Here is an 18985-nt window from a genome sequence, read left to right on the forward strand (position 1 = left end):
ATTTGATACTTACAAGAATTTTGGTACTTAGAAGAATTTATGTTCTTCTTTGATGGAAAATTATATGAATTGAATGATCTTCTTTGATTGAAAGTTATATGAATTGAATGTTCTTCTTTGATTGAAAGGTATTTGAAATGAATGAATGTGATGGAATAAAAAAGGTAGGCTGGTTATTGGAATTCCGGCGTAATTCCGGCTGAAAATGAACTGTCGATTAATATTGACATGGTCAAAATTGGTCGTATTGACATGGTCAAAATTGGTCGTATTGACTGATTTTGACCATGTCAATGTTGACTAGCGGTAATTTTTTTGCTGTTACAAAAAAGTTCGTAACGACTCACAGATGTTACGACAGTCAAGTTACAAAAATTTCGTAACGGCTCTCGCCTATTACGACTCACCACGTAGTAACGGCTCTAGCCTGTTACTAACGCCGTTACAACCCAAAATACGTAATGGCCCCATTGCCGTTACAAAAAAATGTAACACCCCTTTTTGAAACAGGCAAGAGACGTTACAACCTGTTTTGGTAACGACTCATTCTGTTACTAATCCCACAATTTGGTGTAGTGTTAACTGCCTTGTAAGGACCCTTAAGCTCGTCAACGCTAGTCAAGAGATATATTAGACAATAGTATCTCGATTAGTGTAACACGAACGTTAATTAATAGGAATTAATCTAACAACGACCTAGATACGAAACTAGTACCGCTGGATAGATCTCGAAAAGTTATGCATAATGGACTACTCGCACGCGTCATTCGGACACCGGGTGAAGAAGATTTATCAATTTGTTTTTAGAGGGTAAAATAGTAATTTTGGGTGTTACCCTTGTGGATGCACGTGTCGAGGTGACTGGGTGCATCAGCAAACTGGGTCGACTTTATCTTCACCTCGAGAAGATTCATTCTTCTTTCTTTCTTTATTCTTCTTCCTTTTCTTTCTTTCATCTTCTTCTGGTTTCTCTTCTTCCTGTTCTTCGTCTGCGAGAGTTTGTGAGGTATGAGTGAGATGTGTTAGATGAAAATCGTTTGATGATGTTGTTAGATGATAGGGAAGATAGATTATCTTTTGGATGTGAAGCAGGACGGTTAGGTTTTGAATCTGAAATGATCAAGATTAGGTCTTTAGATTTGATTTAGGTTCTGAAGATTTTAATGATGAAATCAAGGAGTTATGGTTGATGAATAATCATGGGTAAAAGTTTAATAGCAGTTCTGAAGTTGCTTTGGAGATTGAATCTGATAATTAGGTTTTTTGCATGTTGGAATGGAGTTAAAATTGGGTAAAGATTGAGTTTTTCTTAATCTTGTTTATGATTACTTAGAAGTTAAATGTTAATTATTCCCACTTTCAGTTTTCAGAGACAAATCAGAGTTGCGCAGCGAAAGCCACAAGTGTTGACTCTGTTAATTAGTTAGCTACTACTATGTTTATTATGTTGTTTATTGTATCTGTAAACCAAATGAATATTGTATATGTATCATTTGAGAGAAATTCATGTATATATATATATTCTGAGCGGGGTTAGTTTTGGGATAAGTTTTGTAGCAGATTTCTTAATTGATTGTTTAAGTAAATGATTTAGATTCGTAGTGCCTCTTTATTTAGCTAATCTATTGGATTATTCAGCTGTTAGCTTAGGGGGCGCTACAGACTTGGTATCAGAGCTCACTATTAGATCTTATATGGGTGACAATAGGAATAGCCAGTGCCAGTTAGTGAACTAGATTAGTTTAGAACTGGGTTGGGTTGTAAGATAAATCTTAATCACTAAAATCTATCGATAATTAAAAGATCTATTGGATTGATTGATTGATTTGTTTGCTTGCATATGTAGTGAAGTAAAACTTGTAGGGTACACCATTGACTTTAGCTAATAGGATTTGGGAATAATTAATTTAAAAAGTATGAATACGTACATTATTCAATACTAAAATTAGTGAGTTTAGTATTATTGGTAGAATGTCACATAGAAATTTATTGAACACCTTGACTTATACATAGGGTTAACAATTTATAATCACATAAATGTTAATATTAGTTTTGAGACTCAATAATATTTCTAAGAGTAGTTAGAATCATTGTTCGACCATCAGTGTTAATAACAAAAATATTATAATAGTAATTATAAATGATAATAAAAGTAATAATAATTTTGATAAGTAATGTTAACTAGGGCTGAACATGGTTTCGGTTTTCCGCTGGAACCGGACCAAACCAGACCAATTAGAAAGAAACCAAATCGAACCATTTCCTAATGGATTGGTTACGGTGTAGAAAGTGGAAAACCGATAGTGTTGGTTTTGGTTTGGTTTGATCTCTAAAACTGAACCAAAAACCATTGGAAAACCGATTAATTTTTAAACTTAATTTCTACCGTTGATTTACAAGTATTAGATTATACCCATTGATTTAGAGGATAAATAGAAACCCTAAATCTAATATTTCATTATGATACTCTCCCTCTTTCTCTTTCTCCTTCTCTCAGTCGCCTCCCTTCTCCACCTCCAACTACAGCCGCTGCTACTCGACTTTTTTCTTCCCGTTTTCCTTCTTTTTTATTTGTCAATAACTAAATTAAGATATATTATATATCTTCTTTTGTTCTCTAGAATTGGAGTAAGCTTTAACTATTCTTGATATTTTTTTAATATTTTTTTATTTATAAATTTGTGTAAACCAGTACTATCGGCAACTATGATTTTTATATCTGTAAATTTGTGTTTTTTTTTTGGTTTTACAAAATTATTGGTTAACCAAAAACCACTGGGACAAACCGAAACCAACTGGAACCATTTGGAAATCGAACCAATGGTTAATGGATTGGTTTGGTTTAGATTTTTAGAAACCAATAGTATTGGTTTCGGTTTTGGTTTGGCTAGAAACCGAACCAAAACCGACCATGAACAGCCCTAATGCTAACATTTATCAATTAGTAAAATATTAAACTTAATTTAACTAAAACTGCAATAAGGATATATAACGATAAAACTAATAAATTGTGATTAAATAGGTATGGATATTGGTAGGCTTTTAAGAGTGTAAAATAAGAGCAAGAAAGAAGCCTACTTGTTATACCTGCAAGTGCACAGGGTCTGTTATAGTAGATGTGTGCAAGTCAGGGTCGAACCACAGAGACTAGGTGTGTGTGATTGAAGGTTTCCTAGATAAGATAGATCTCTAAGTGTAGCAGTGGCAGTGAGCTAATGAAACAAAGGCAATGAGCCTAAGGCAGTGAAGTGACAGCAAAGAAGTAAAGGGAATCAAATAAAAACAAGAAACAGTAAAGGAAAGAGGGATTTTGGGTGAAGACTAGGGATTAGATTCCACCATTTCACCTAGACTAAGTTATCCTAGTTCCACATAAATCTTGTCCCTTGTATAGTTATCAGTGAACTTCTTGGCTCAACTGACTAACTAGATGGAAGTGGAGGTTCTATGCCTGCTGCTCATCAAAGGGTTGGGTTAGAAAGGAGGCTAAAGGCACTAAGATAATTCTAAACCTTGTAGTAGTTGGGGCTCTCACACTGCAACTACCCACAGAGAAGCCACTTAGGTGTTTTAACAACCTAAAGGATGTTCTAATCACAATTAAAGTATTCATCCTAAGTACTAATTGTCTGATTTAGAGTACAACTAGTCAGAGGATTCATAACAGACAATTAAGCATGAGCTGTAACACAATCACATAGTGGTGTTCTAACTACAATGCATACATGATATGCACTGTGAGAGCAAAACGTAAAGTGCTTTGATTAAGACTATCCTAAACATTTCAAGCACAACAAGAATTATGTTTATAACTGAATGAAACTTAGCAATGGCTCAAAGGGTTTCCTCATCACCCTAGCTATGAGCTTAGAACATGGAAATTACACTTGAAACAACATTGCATTCAAACAAAACATGAACTGAAGATAACACAGTTGAGGAACTGGCTAGTACAGTCCTCTTGAGTGAAGCTCTGGCTAGCCCAGGCATAATTCTACACACACCCACATCAATACAATTTATCTCAAGGAAATCCCTAATTTCAGAATTAGGGTTTTGGAAATTTAGGTCAAAACAATCTCACCATACTTCTCTGAATTGTTGTCCCCTCTGCAAATTGACGCCAACCCATGCTCTGAATTTGTCTCCTCTGTCGAACCCATCTCTCTTCTGCTATTGTCTTCTCGATCAACTCCTCGATTTGGGTCTCCTCTTCAACTGTGATGAAAACCTAGTTTCATCTCTCTCTTGATTGTAGCACCTAGGGTGTGTGGGTGCTAAGAACGAGAAAGAAAGGCAACTAGGGAATGGGTTTATGGGGTTTTTGGTGATGGATAGGGTATGGAGATGGTGGCGCAGGGGGTGAGGGGTGAAGAGATGGAGTTGCAGAGCTCTGGTAGGGGAGAAAATATTTTTGGGAGAAAGGGAGAGTTTGGCTCGACTGGTGTAGAAGATATTTGATGATTCGGTGTTGAGCGGTACATCGGAGTCTGATGCACAGCGAACGAACGACGCTGGATGATCAATTTTGGATGTAATTGAACGGCACGATGGGATGAAGCTTGGAGCGACCGTTGGATGATGAGATGCAACGAAACTGACAGCTCAAGATGGGGTTAGGTACTATGGTGTTTGACAGGAGCTTTGGATTTTGATGCACAATGATGAGGTGGCCGTTGGATGATGAGATGGATCCAATCTGACGGCTCTCATGGAAATGGGTACGGATAATGGAAATGGATTTGGGTAAGGGTTTTGGGCCTTGGATATGCCAAGCCCATATCTTCTTTAAGAACAATTCTTCCTCTTCAAGCCCACTTCTAATTGATCCGGCTCTTGCAAACATCATTCTTCGCTTCCTCCTAGCGGGAGTCTTTGCCGTTCCTTTGCTCTTTTCGCTCCGTGAGATAACCAGGCTTTATTTAGTACCTAAAAATGCAAAATTAATTAAGAAAAGTATTTATTCTTGAAAACAACGAAAACACAGAATATGGGATAAAATGTAGAATTAATGCACAAAAGATGAGTTAAATGCCAAGAAAAATATATAGAAATATGCACTTTTTAGCACTCATCAAATACCCCCAAACCTGAATTTTACTTGTCCTCAAGTAAAACAAAACTAAGAAAATCCTACCTATACAACTGTCGCTGGTCTCTCGAATGCATTTAGCGTATGCACTAAGCCTTTTAAACCACTAAGTGTCCCTAGTGGACGAGTGAAGTCTCGTGAAGGTTTGCTTAGAACGTACCTACAAAGTTCTAGGACAAAATATAAGCTCATGTTCCATCAAATGTGACATGTGCAAGACAGTTTAAGCTCACAGCAAAATGGAGATGTCAATCTAGCTATCTAAGGCACAATCCTAGCACTGATAACAAATAAAGACATGTGATAAGAGTGTAAAGTGTATCTACACATGTGTAAAGAAAGATCGGATGTTATGACTACTAATCACCAAGAGATAGTTTCTCAGGCTAAGAACCAAGGTCGAAATCTAGCTAGCTGTCCGGACTTTACGAGAATTGTGAATGAGTTGGAGGTATTTCACAATTACTCGCGTTGTACATCAATGGCATACACCCTTCCTTGCTTACAACACAAAAACACAAAAAATGACTCTTTACGTGACTCTTATTTACATTGACTACTCTCTTTTATTTTTGGAACAAGAGAGGATGGAGTTGATAATACTTGATTTTTTTATTTTTTATTTTTGAATTTTTTTTGAAATTTTTCTGAATATATACATCGATTTTTTTTTTTTTTTGATAAGGAAACACTTTTGATACATATACAAAAGGAAACAAAAAAATTACATGACACTTTGCAAGAGATAGCCCTTTTTGATGCACCCAGTTAAATTCGATGGTTGTCTTTCTTAATGTAACCTCCACCTTCTATCCCAACCAACCAAAGAACAAGCTAGTCAAGTTTCGTTCAGTATTCTAAAGTGATTGGCAACTAAAACTTCCGATAGAACACCTCAAGGATGAGGCTATACATGTATTGGTAGATCGTGCGCGTGCAAGTTTCTTATCACTATGTGAATTGTGCTAGAATCAGGGGTGCCTAAATATCTAGACTAAGAATCCTAATAAAAATACATATTTGCACAAGAGTCAACATTTCAAGGTAAATGAGCTCCATTTTTATGTTTTTTTTTCAATTTTTTATTTTGATTTTTTCATTTTTTTCATTTTTTTTTTTTTTAACAAAAAAAAAGAGTTCAGTTTTCAGTTATAGCATGTGATCGTGGTATCTATACCATACCCCCAAACCTAAACTAAACATTGTCCTCAATGTTTCAAAAGATGAATAAAATTATAATACAACATACGAATAGGACCATGCTGGGCAGAGAAAAAGGAAAGAGAATACCCGGATGTCGGCGAAAGCAAGATTAGAACTCCGTTATTCAAGGCAAAAATCCAACATATGTCAGCCGAGATCATATTGGATTAGCAAAATATGTACAAAAGAAACAAAAGGATTTTTAAAATTTTTATCTACTGGATTATATACAAAAAATTCACCATACACTAACAATCTAAAGAGTTGAGGATCAACCCAAAAGACGGAGTGTAGACATTTCAAGAGATTCACACAAATATAACAGGAAAGAAACGCAAGTGAAACTGTGAAACAAAATGAGCTACCCCCAAACCTGGATTTTTCAACAGATAAAATTTTGGATACAAAATCTCGCAGTTTTTGGGGTTCATCATGCACAAGGTCTAATTCGAAATGAACTTTGCTAGGGACGGGTACACATGCTAATTCCAACTGTGGTTCCTCAAAGATATTATACTTAGATGCAAAATAGTCCAAAAGGACTTGGGAAGCACACAGTTCCAAACCTAGATTAGGGACTCTCAGAAAAATTGGTTTGACAATATCGGTACAAACCAAATCTAGGTTGGATGGAAGGCTATCAGATTGTGACTTAGGCAAGAAAGTGACATCTAAGTGTCTCACATGCATGAGATCAAGAGTATCAATATTATCAGTCACATCAGCATTATCTAAGTCACACTCAAGATGTGTAGCATGCTCATCATCACAAAAAATTTGCACAAGTCCTAATTCAGAATCGTGGTTATCCGATATATTCAAATTATCATCAACAGAAGCAATATATTGTGGCTTAAGTATGGAATCAGACACATCAACTATGTTTTCCTGCATAGGATCATTAGTGTCAACAGAAGATTTACCTAAGTCATGCTCTTCACAGGATAATTGCACAATATCAAAATCAGTATCAACATCACATGCATATGGAATATTAGAAGAAATATCATTCATGAAGGTCGGGGAAGAAAAGCCTATTGTATTTGAAACCAAAGGTTCCACAACATTTTCAGCATAGACATGTTCTTCTAACATAACATTATCATCATCATCATAGTAATATGCATACTTGTCCCTATTAGCAGTTGTGGTGTCATTAGTCAACTCATGTTCCTCTAGATTAGGTTCATATTCAATATCATACACATGAGAAGGACTAGACATGCTATTTTCAAAGTTCAATTCATTACCACCTATATCATGTGATAGTGTCTCAGTTTCCCTAATGGATTCCCATTGACGGGTTTTCTCCGCAATCTCAGCTAAAAATTTACATGCATCATCCACAGTTTTATCAAGAAATTCACCATTACACATACACTCAACCATGGATCGAGATTTAAAGTCTAGTCCCTCATAGAGGATAGCGACAAGTCTCCACTTCTCAAATCCATGGTGTGGACATTCGCTCAACAAATCATTAAAACGTTCAAAATAGTCAAAAACAGTTTCCTCATCCAATTGGACAAAAAAATTGATACTTTGACGAATAGCGATGGTCCTATGATGTGGAAAGAATTTTTTAAAAAATAGATCTGTGAGTTGGTCCCAAGTGTTGATTGATTGTGGTCTCAAACCGTAAAACCATGTTTTGGCCCTTTCCTTTAGAGAAAATGTAAACAAACGCAATATCAGAGAGTCTTCGGACATATGATCAGGTTGCATAGTCCGACAAGTTTGTTTAAACTCTCTTACATGAGTATAGGGGTTCTCAGAATCGAACCCTCGAAATATATGAAGTATTTGTATCATGCTTGCATTTATTTTAAAAGGGTTATTGGTTTGAGGTAAGACAATACATGATAATCAAATTTTTATTGTGGGATACATGTATTCATGGAGAGCACGAGGTTGGCCCATATTGAAAAGACACAAAGCCCACTATTTAGTTTTAAAGGGTTTTCAAAAATTTGGTTTTTTATGGGAAAATTTTGGTTTTTATGGGATTAAAAATTTGGTTTTTTGAAATTAGGAGCAATTTTTTTTTTTTTTTTTGTGTTGGGTTTTGAAGCCCAAATTTTAGTTTAAAAGAAACTACAAGCCTAACAAACAACTAAATTACAAGCCCAAATAAAGAAAGAAATAAAAATAAAACTAATTATTACAAACCCAAAAAAAAAAAAAAAAAAAAAAACTAAAATTATTACAATCCCAAATAAAAAAAAAATTAAAAAAAAAATTAAAATAATTATTACATGCCCAAAAAGATAATTACAATTACAAGCCCAAAAGAGAATAACAATACAAACCAAAAAAGTTACAGGCCCAAAAAATTTGGGTTTGGGTTTAGGCTTACCTTTTTGGAGGGAAGCCCAGTTGGGCTTTTATCCCTTTTCTTAAGTTGCACAAGCCCAGTTGGGCTTTGGATCTTCCTAAACTTTTGTTGGAGAGGCCCAGTTGGGCTTTGGCTCTCAGCAACAAGCTCAGACCAGCAACTCAACAATAGCAGAAGGAAAAAAACAGCAGCACCAGAGGCTGGCTGTAGCAATGGCCCAAGCACCAGCAGCAGCAGGAAGAAGTAGCAGCAGCAGCAGGGAGAAGAAGAAAGTAGCAGCACAGCTGCAGCAACAACAGCAAGAGCACCAGAGGCTCAGCACCAATTAGTAGCAGCACCAGCAGCAGCACAGGTTCAGCAGTACCTGTCACTCAACCAAGTTCTTAGTTCCAGAAGTTTCAATAACTTGAGAGCAAGATATGCAACTGCTACAAGATAAACATGGCCAGAGATGCTTGCACTACACAGCAGGTTACAGAGCTACTAAGATGCAAGAAAACAGATGATGCAGGATGAATATGCAAATGCAAGATGAAAATGCTCCTAAGTTATGCAAATTATGCAATGATATGCAAGTATGACATGACAGTATGCAATGCAGCTAAGTTACACTAAGTTACACTACACAGCAGATAAGTTACACAAAAAAAACAAAACATCAAAGTAAGATAAAAAGAACAACAACCACACAACGCCAAGTCCCCGACAGCGGCGCCAAAAACTGGGTGGCTCTCTAAAAGAGTCACGGAAATGATACCTGCAAGTGCACAGGGTCTTTTGTAGTGAGTGTGCAAGGCAGGGTCGAACCACAGATACTTGGGTGTGAATTGAAGTGATGAAACAAGTGACAGTGAACAAGAAAATTCAGTGGCAGTGAGCCAAAGGCAGTGACAAAGAAACAAAGTGGAAAAAGTAGTGAAGAAAATGAAAACAGTGGGAATGGAAGTGTATGGAGATGGATGAGAATTCTCTTTCACCTAGCTAGTTAGCCTGGGATAAATCCTTGTCCTGTGGCTAGTTAACTACCTATAATCCTTAGATTAACCCCTAGCATTGCCTATCTGATTAAAGAATAAACAATCACAGGTCATTTAGGTTCCTAGGTTTCTAACTGATATGGTTTGTTCATCCCTTAGATTATTACTAACTCCTAGCATTAATGGTCTGTTTAAAGCACCACTAATCACAAGCCAGTGAACCCTTGGAATGTCACTAATCTAAGTGTTTTGAGCTCAACAGGGTCTAACCCAAATGACTAACCAACATGGTTCAATGGTCTTCTCACCCTAGTGGTGAATTAGAACATGCTGAAGTTAGGAGTTTTCATGTTTGTCAAGTATTAAGACTCAAAACAAGAACATGTGAGTCAAACAGGGGAATTACATGAACATTAACGTACACAAGAACATGAACATAACATCAGAACAAAGTTTAGAACATAAGAACAAAATTTAACAGTGAAGAACATGTACTGATAGTATTATGGAATTGAAATTGAAATTAAACATGAAATTAACCCAATTAGGGGGTATCTCGGATGACCCAAGAACACTTTAAACATTCTACATCAGTTTCTATTTATAGCTTACATCAAATCCCTAATTTCTAAACCCTAAAATTTGGGGATTTTCAATTTCTCTCACCCATTTGCGAATTCAGCTCGACCCATGCTTTATCTTCTCTTCCTCCTGCTCCTGATACGTTTCTAGCTTGATTTGTGTCATCAACTGCACACTCTAGGGTTCAGAGAGGAAGAGTGTGAGATTGATGGAACAACTCGGCTAGGAGGATAGGGGGCTAGGTGGTAATGATGGTTTGGGGTATGGTGAGATAGGATGGTTGTGGCAGGGGAAGTGGTTGCGCCAGAGGAGACAGTGGAGGTGGTGGCGATGGCAGGGTATGGGGGTGGAGCAGTTGTAGAGAAATGAGGAGATGGGGGAGAAGTCGATGGAAATGGGATTAGGGTTCGTTTGGTTGAGGGTATAGGTTTCTGATGCTAGGGTGTGAGGCGGAGACATCAAGAGTTGATGTACGACGACGAGAATCCGTTGGATGATCCCATGTAGATTGACTCGAACGTCTAAGATGAAGAGGTATGTAGCGACCGTTGGATGATTTGATACAACGAAACCGACGGCTACCGATGGAGCTAGGTACTATGGTGTTTGACAGGAGCTTTGGATTTTGATGCACAATGATAAAGTGGCTGTTGGATGATGAGATGGATCCAATCTGACGGCTCTCATGGAAATGGGTATGGATAATGGAAATGGATTTGGGTAAGGGTTTTGGGCCTTGGGTATGCCAAGCCCATATCTTCTTTAAGAACAATTCTTCCTCTTCAAGCCCACTTCTAATTGATCCGGCTCTTGCAAACATCATTCTTCGCTGCCTTTCTGCGGGAGTCTTTGCCGTTTCTTTGCTCTTTTTGCTCAGTGAGTTAACCAGGCTTTATTTAGTACCTAAAAATGCAAAATTAATTAATAAAAATATTTATTCTTGAAAACAATGAAAATACATAATATGGGATAAAATATAGAATTAATGCACAAAAGATGAGTTAAATGCCAAGAAAAATATATAGAAATATGCACTTTTTAGCACTCATCAGATATCTATGGCTAAGTTAAAGTAAACTAATTACAAATTATATGTTTTGCGTCTAAACTAGATAATCAATATAATATTTATCAGCCGTTAGACTTAAGAAAGTGAGGATATAATGTATAAAATAAAGCTACTCAACTTGTTAGTAATTTTGTATGGAAATCATTTTTAGTCTAATAGATGATCCTATAAATTTTTAAAATGAAACAAATAGATATGAAGTGGTAATAATAGTATTCGGATGTTTAGTGTAAGATTATAATTAAAAGAAAAATAAATTTATATTTTAAATAGGATACATTTCTTTAATAGCAAAACCTAAAGATATATTATAAAGTATGCAAATAATTAGGCTTAGTGTACCAACCAGACTATCAACTTAAGAATAATGAGAATAATAATACAATTAATAATAGTATGCAAATAATTAGGATGGTAGTAAATTTATAATAGATAATTTTGGGAAATTTATATATGGTATTACACTAAAGTTAAAATTATCAAATATTATAAATTGACATAAGATCGAATTGGGATTACTTATATTGATAAAAGTAATAAATAAATAAATAAATAAATAAATAAAAATTCAGATGATTAAATTACCTAAAATGATGTGAACTATTTATATATGTTATGAAGTAAAATTTTAGGTTACAAAGTTACAATAAAAATTTAGAGATTAATTAGTCGTAATAATTAATCCAGCACTGGGGAATAGTGAAGGTTGTGTTTTCTCTGTTCGTAGGAAGGCGTTTTTGGGATTGGCCAACCTTAACAGGGCAACTGCATTCAGAGATGACTAATCATAGAAGTATGTTATGATTACTTTAGAAGCCGATAGATGTAAATTCACTTAGAAATAAATTCGTAGGAATCTCCTTTGTAATTAGAGACAAGTATTTTATAAGATAGAAATTAGTGTAAGAAACTTAGACTTCCGTATTTGATAGAACTTAACTCAGTGTAATTGAACTTAGAGCTACAAGTTTTAGATTTTAGTTATAGAGCCATATAGGTTTGTGATTTGTTTTATATTGTTTGCGCTTAGAGAAGAGTTGGGATTATTCTATAAGGTGAGGAGCTTTTGAATACCATAAGGGTGATTCGATTTTCGAGGACGAAAATGTATAAGATGGGGAAAATGTAAGGACCCTTAAGCTTGTCAACGCTATTAGACTAGTCAAGAGACATATTAGACAATAGTATCTCGATTAGTGTAACACGAACGCTAATTAATAGGAATTAATCTAACAACGACCTAGATACGAAACTAGTACCGCTGGATAGATCTCGAAAAGTTATGCATAATGGACTACTCGCACGCGTCATTCGGACACCGGGTGAAGAAGATTTATCAATTTGTTTTTTGAGGGTAAAATAGTAATTTTAGGTATTACCCTTGTGGATGCACGTGTCGAGGCGACTGGGTGTGTCAGCAAACTGGGTCGGCTTTATCTTCACCTCGAGAAGATTCATTCTTCTTTCTTTCTTTATTCTTCTTCTTTTTCTTTCTTTCATCTTCTTCTGTTTTCTCTTCTTCCTGTTCTTCGTCTGCGAGAGTTTGTGAGGTATGAGTGAGATGTGTTAGATGAAAATTTTCTGATGATGTTGTTAGATGATAGGGAAGATATATTAGCTTTTGGATGTGAAGCAGGACGGTTATGTTCTGAAATGATCAAGATTAGGGCTTTAGATTTGATTTAGGTTTTGAAGATTTTAATGATGAAATCAAGGAGTTATAGTTGATGAAGAATCATGGGTAGAAGTTTAATAGCAGTTCTGAAGTTGCTTTGGAGATTGAATCTGATAATTAGGGTTTCTGCATGTTGGAATGGAGTTCAAATTGGGTAAAGATTGAGAAGATTTAGATAGAATTGTAAAATGGGTTGTTGATGTGAAGAATTAGGTTGTTGTTTTGGATTCGAATTTGAGAATTAGGTTTTGTTCTTGAGATGAAGAAATCCAGAAAAGATTGATGAACCAGTTGAGACTGTGATAAGTTATGGTGGTGGTGCTAACTCGAGTGTTGACTCAACTCAGATGACGAAGCAAAGGTGAAATAAGGGTTCCATCAGAATTGATTGGATGATTTAGCAATTCAGAGAATACGAATTATTGGGTAAGCCTCTAATTGTCTCAATTTTAGTATTTTGATTTGAATATTTATAATTATTGAGATTCTGTGGTTATGTTGTTAAACTGATAGATGTGGATTGCTAGAGTTGCAATTGATATAATTGGGGTTGTTAATGTTAGTCTTCATAGGTGCAGGACTAGAAGAGTTGTAGTTGTTGGGAGTTGTGTTAAGTTACAGGGAGGAGGAATTGTATTTCAGAGAACTTTGGTGTTGGGAATGAAGAACTGGAGATGATGTTTGGGATTAAGGTAAATAAGCTGACCTTGTTATTTCAAATGAATTGTTGAGTTTAATTAAAGTGAATTTGTAGTTGTTGTTTGGTTAATACGAATATGGTAGTGAAAATTGGTTAATAATAAGAGTTGTAGTTGGTTTGGTGAAGCTAATGCTACAGTTGAAGCTGAGTTGAGAAATTGTATTGCTGTTGGTGTTGAAGCCTTTGTTCTGATATACTGAATTGAACTTTAAATAATGGAGATGCTATGCTTTGCTAGAGTTCTTAAAATGTTTTCTTTTGGTTGTGTGTTAAGGAATACAAGTTTGGATGGAGGCTGAGTATGGCTTAGAGATTGCAGGGCTTGAGTTACAATTGCAGGACTAGTGATATCAACGACGCAGATGCAGGGTGAATGTAATTGTGTAAGTGAGATGGTGTTGGTGTTTTGGTATTTGAGTGCGTGGCTCGGAGGTGGTAATAGTAGGTTGTGCTGATGGTTTGTAGTGGCATTTGAAATGGAGATGAGTTTTGGTAATGGTGGTTGTTGGGGGTAATAACTTCAATAGAGGCTTGCAACTGCCATTGCAGGTAAGCCGATCTTATTGTTGTGAATAAGTTATGAAGTTTAACTTAATGTGTTATTATTGTAATGGGTTTGTAGCTATAATTTGATCGAATTGAAATGTTATAGGTGAAGTGAGATGGAAAAAGAGTAATTGTAGTGTTATGTTGACAGTAATTGTGAAAGCCTGCAATTGCAGATCAGGTAAATTTACTTTAGTGTTGTAATTGAATTCGGAAGTTTTTTTAAGAATGAATGAACTGATGTATTGTGTAATTTGAAGTTGAACTTGGATTAGAGTTATAGTTGTGTGAGAACCTTTGTCTGTCTGACTGAACTTATTCAGTTTGACTTTGTTTTTGTTACTGCCTGACTCAGTCTGTTTGGCTGGGTTATTCCTTTTACCTAAATTAGTCTTTTGACCGAGTTAACTCAGTAACTAGGATCTGTCCCGATTTGACTCAGTGACCAGGACCTGACCTTGACCACTTGACTTGACCTTTGATTGACGTTGATTGCTAGTTGACCTTTGATCATCAGTTTAACCGTTAGTGACTGTTAGATGACTCTTATGGACTGGCCTTAGTTAATGGGCTTGTTTAGTTAACTTGGGCTTATAGTTAGTTTTTCTATTGAATATGAATTGGACCCTTAAGGTTCGATTTAGCCTTTGGTTCCTTATACATGGAGGTATATCTTCCTGAGACTATTCAAGTGAACTATAGAACCAATCCAATTGAATTAGTTAACCTTAGATATGTTAAAGATAGATAATAAAATGGTGTAGAAGAATAAATGGGCTTAGAGCAATTAGATAGACCTGTATGATTCTTGTATGAGCCATTTTGGCTAGCTTCTTAGACTTCTTATGTGATTAACAGTTAGTCTGTATTAACAACGATCGATTCAAAGGATGAACCAGTGGATCGTGGATCTCGAGGTAGGCGTGTCTTGTCATCAAAAGAGGTGGGAATACATTTGACTCTTTTGTAACCATTGTTGTTTCTTTTACAAAAGTTTATATTTAACAAACCATGCATTGTCTGTCTATGCATTCCATGCTTTATTTAAATTGCATTATGATAATTCTGTTGATTCTTTGAATCTTTCCATGGTTTGGAAATGACTTGTAATGTTTGTTTGTCATATGAATTGTTATGGGAAATACGAATTTCCACTTGTGGTATATAGGATACGCTCCTTCACATTTATATCTACATGAATTCAGCTTTTATGCTTATATCGGTCGACAGTTTGCGAGTTCGGAATTGTCGATATCCATATTTACGAATAGGTGTGGATTTGCGAGTTCGGAATTGGTCAACCATAGTATACATTGTTTGAAGAAGGAGTTTGTCCATATACATGTTTGTTTACTTCTGTGAGGATATGCTCTTTCGCATTTATACCTACATGAATTCAGCTTTTATGCTTATATCGGTCGATAGTTTGCGAGTTCGGAATTGTGGATATCCATATATACGATTAGGTGTGGATTTGCGAGTTCGGAATTGCACAACCATAGTATACATTGTTTGAAGAAGGAGCTTGTCCATATTCGTGTTTGTGTATCTCAGTGACTTGGTCACTATTTAATGTCAGGGAAGAACATTATTGTTTTTCTTAATCTTGTTTATGATTACTTAGAAGTTAAATGTTAATTATTCCCACTTTCAGTTTTCAGAGACAGATCAGAGTTGCGCAGCGAAAGCCACAAGTGTTGACTCCGTTAATTAGTTAGCTTCTGCTATGTTTATTATGTTGTTTATTGTATTTGTAAACCAAATGACTATTGTATATGTATCATTTGAGAGAAGTTCATGTATATATATATTCTGAGAGGGGTTAGTTTTGGGATAAGTTTTGTAGCAGATTTCTTAATTGATTGTTTAAATAAATGATTTAGATTCGTAGTGCCTCTTTATTTAGCCAATCTCTTGGATTAGTCAGCTGCTAGCTTAGGGGGCGCTACATGCCTCCACTCCTACGAGATCAGGGTGCGCTCAATGACTTGTATAAATAGGTTTTCAACCTATTTCAAAAGGGACAGAGGTGATCAACACAAGTATCCAGAAAACACCAAGAACTGATAAGCTTAGACTTTGCAAGCCAGTTCCACATTCTGATACAAGTCATAAATCATCCACACCTTCATAATTCAACATTATGATCTCAAACACCTTCTTCGCTTCCCTTCCTAAGATCAAGCCTTCTCCTTCACTGTGTGACCGAATTTAATCTGGAACGACCATTTCTTGGTTTAGGCCAGAGTCTTACATATTGATCTCTTGAATCTAAAAGTACTCCTGTGCAGAACAGTTTTTTAGGGTTTGAATTTGTTTCTCATTAACACACCCAAATTTATCAAAAACAACAGAATCAGTTTTTACCTCAAAACAATACTAAATCTGATTTGACTACTGCAGCGGTAAAGTTTAGAGGTATTTGGCTTAGTATTGAATGAATTCAAGATTTTCAAGAACCCAAGTCTCAAGTACTGGAAAATAAGCCTAAAGTTCGATCAATTGTTGTTATGGTGGATGCATATGTTCAACACATCGTGAACACCGCCAAAGATCAGGGAACTAAGGAAACAACTTCAATTACAAGAAGTATTCAACGAACTCTATAGAAAAGTTGATTCTCGCTACTTCCTCCTCATCGGTGATTACTCCTCCAAGTATTTTAAATTCAAATGTTTCTGATTTTTTTGGCGGCAAAGGATACTACTAGGGAGTGTTATTCACAACCAGATAATGGGAATGGGGGCTCTCTTTTTACCCCTTCTCCTGTTTTGGTTAGTTCAGGTGCCGTTTCGGGTCACATTATTGTTTTGCCCCATCCATGGACCATTGTTAGGAGGAAGAAAAGGACAAGTGTTGGTCAATGGGCTATATAAAAGAATGTTACCCATTGAATTCAAATAAGAACTCGGGTTTCATTCCGGATAGGCCTGCCCAATATCAACACTACTCAGTATGGGATCATTATATGGCCCAGATGGGGGGGAGGGGATTAATTGCGGATTCAAATCCGTATTTTCTTGTCAGATGATCCATTTTTTGAGTCAGAAGAAAACTTGAAATCCAACTTAGATGGTTCTGTCTCGCGTGCGTGTAAACCAGACATGTCTAGAGTTAATGGGTCTCAGTTTTATTTTGGGTCTGTATCTCTTTTTCCAGCCCACACAGATCATCTAGTGAACATATCTATTTCTCTGGTCCTAGCTTCTACTTATGACACTCACTCAGGTGGTATGTCTCAAGATTTTGAGATTCAGAAAATTGTCGACTTTCATATCTCTTTCAACATGCAATTGGGAATCAATTGTGATGACCCAATTTCTAGATCTGTTTTTAAAGAACTTGCGTTTAAAAACTTCAGAGGAGATTGATAACTCAGTTCTTCAAGAGGACCTCTATGATTTTGGGGATTTTGATTTTGATGAAGAATTTGTTGAAGACATTGTTGGAAATCAAATTATATGGATAACGATAAGGTTACTAAGGTATGTAATGGATCTTAATTTCATGACATTGAATATTAAGGGTCTTAATGATGATCTCAAAATTCAATCTGTTAGAAATGCTATGAGGAAGATTAGAGTCTCTCTTTGCACTATCCAAGAATCTAAGATGGAATGTGTTACTGATTCATTAGTGAAATCTCTATGGGTTAGCAATAATTGCGAGTATGCTTTTAAACTATCTATACGGAGGTCTGGTGGCATAATTGTTTTTTGGAATGGTGGGGATTTAGTTATGGAAGAATTTCTTCTGTGTGTTTTTTCCTAACAATTCGATTCAGAAATGTTAAAGATGGGTTTGTGTGGCTCTTCACTTATATATATGGTGCATATGATGCTTCAGACTGTGATCAATTTTGGCAAGAAATTACAGTTAGTATGACAACAATACACGAACCATGGTGTTTGGGTAGGGATTGGAATGCTATTCTGATACAATCAGAGAAAAATAGATCGGGAGGTAGAACTAATAATAGAAGAAGATTCAGAAATTTTCTAAATTCTTAGAGTCTGATGGACCTTCCAATAGCTGGTGGGAGGTTCACTTGGAGAAATTTTCAGAATCCTCATTTACTTTCAAGATTAGCGGATTGAGAGGATAGATGTCCTACTCTTCTTTAATCCAGAAAGAAAAGGCTTACTTCTGACCATGCTCCAGTTTTGCTGAGTTACAATGGAGGTATTACTGTAAAATCTCCATTTAGATTTGAAAATGATTTCTTGAACTATCCTGATTTCTTGAATTGTCATAGAAATAGGTTGACTAATCTTACTTTCACTGGTAAACCAAGTTACAAAGGCCTAATTTTTTTTTATCAAGAAATGGGGAGAGAAATTTTTGGTTCTCTACAAGCTGGGGTAAACATACTAGAAGATCTTATTGATGTCATGGATAGTCTGGAAGAAATAAATTCTTTATCAAACTGAAAGAGAAGACTTCAGATTTAAACATAAGTCTGATTCTTTATATTTGACTAGGAAATGGCATGCTTGAGCAAAGGGTCAGTGGCTAGATGATGGGGAAAGGAATTCTAGTTTTTTCCATAAAAAATGCTTCCTGCAGATACAGAGCTAATAGAATTAGTTCACTCATCATCAATGAATAAATATGTCATGATAAAGATGCAATCTATGCAGAAGCTAAGAGATTCTACAATGAGTTATTTACTGAAGATACTCCTTTAAGGCCAACTTTTGATGACTTAACTGTTCCTTGTCTTACTGTGCAGCAGCACAGTATCTTGCTTGAAAAATCCTTTGAAGAATCTGAAATTCATAACGTCATCAATTGTTTTAGTAAGAA

The 18985-nt window shown here is 35.8% G+C and overlaps 1 long non-coding RNA gene across 9 annotated transcripts; it reads left to right on the forward strand.

The window, feature by feature from the left end:
* Positions 1 to 1209: 1209 nt before the first annotated feature.
* Positions 1210 to 15863, forward strand: LOC113288163. Of its 9 annotated transcripts, none has more exons than XR_003330503.1 (5): positions 12746 to 13359; positions 13512 to 13625; positions 13908 to 14182; positions 14286 to 14360; positions 15834 to 15851. It is a non-coding gene; the product is annotated as an uncharacterized LOC113288163 (long non-coding RNA). The 9 variants fall into 9 exon arrangements; XR_003330500.1 differs by lacking the exon at positions 15834 to 15851 and adding an exon at positions 15038 to 15095; XR_003330501.1 differs by lacking the exon at positions 15834 to 15851 and adding an exon at positions 1210 to 1258 and having other exon boundaries at positions 13055 to 13359; positions 13908 to 14473.
* The last annotated feature ends 3122 nt before the right edge of the window (positions 15864 to 18985 follow it).

The sequence above is a fragment of the Papaver somniferum genome, chromosome 6 (assembly GCF_003573695.1).
Source record: "Papaver somniferum cultivar HN1 chromosome 6, ASM357369v1, whole genome shotgun sequence".
NCBI lineage: Eukaryota > Viridiplantae > Streptophyta > Magnoliopsida > Ranunculales > Papaveraceae > Papaver > Papaver somniferum.